Source organism: Neopelma chrysocephalum, unplaced genomic scaffold, assembly GCF_003984885.1.
Source record: "Neopelma chrysocephalum unplaced genomic scaffold, ASM398488v2 Primary Assembly neopelma1_99458, whole genome shotgun sequence".
NCBI classification, from domain to species: Eukaryota; Metazoa; Chordata; class Aves; order Passeriformes; family Pipridae; genus Neopelma; species Neopelma chrysocephalum.
The window spans coordinates 1-661 of NW_020926468.1; the positions used below are offsets into that span (position 1 = coordinate 1).

The 661-nt window shown below is 44.3% G+C and overlaps 1 long non-coding RNA gene across 1 annotated transcript; it reads left to right on the forward strand.

Annotated features, from left to right (window-relative positions):
• Nucleotides 1-661, forward strand: LOC113962029. Its single transcript, XR_003532431.1, has 3 exons — nucleotides 1-25; nucleotides 279-314; nucleotides 634-661. It is a non-coding gene; the product is annotated as an uncharacterized LOC113962029 (long non-coding RNA).

Sequence of the window (661 nt, forward strand, 5' to 3'; positions counted from 1 at the left end):
CCAAGGCAGCCAGTCCTATGGCCAGGTGAGGCTTTTTTGCTGAAATGCACTGAGCTTTTCTGTAGGAGCCTGTCTTGTAAGTGGACATTGGGATGTGGGTGGGTCTTTTTCCTTCTTGGTGTTGCTGAGTCATCCTTGATTTGGTTTGTACCACTGAAATATCATGAAGCAAAAAAGAACATAGCAGAGAGGAACTTTATTGGAATTAGGCTTCTCTGTTGCATCTTTGCTGAGAGCATACAGCTCTGTTTGTAAATGACTTCTTGCCTTTCTTACAGGGCTACAGACCTCAAGGTGGCAGCTCCTATGGCCTGGTAAGAATCAGTCAGTCACCAGTCAGAATGAAGTCTTTGAGAAAAGGAGAGCCATGGCACAGCAAAAGCACTTAGCAATCCCTCAGAATTTAATCTTTAAAGCACATTTGCTCTGAAAGTGTGTGTTTATCATGTGCTACTTATTTATTTGGAATCCCAGTGTGTGAAATCATGGCACTCAGCATCCTTGTGAGAGCCAGGAACATGTCCTGCTCCTCATATTGCCCTGCACAGCTTTAGGAAGTAGTTACTTCCTTTTCCTAATGCAAGCAGAGTTCCTTAGCAGAAGGGAAGTAATCATATTATGTCCTTGTCTTAGGGTGGGCCAAGTTTCTCGGGCAGCAGCA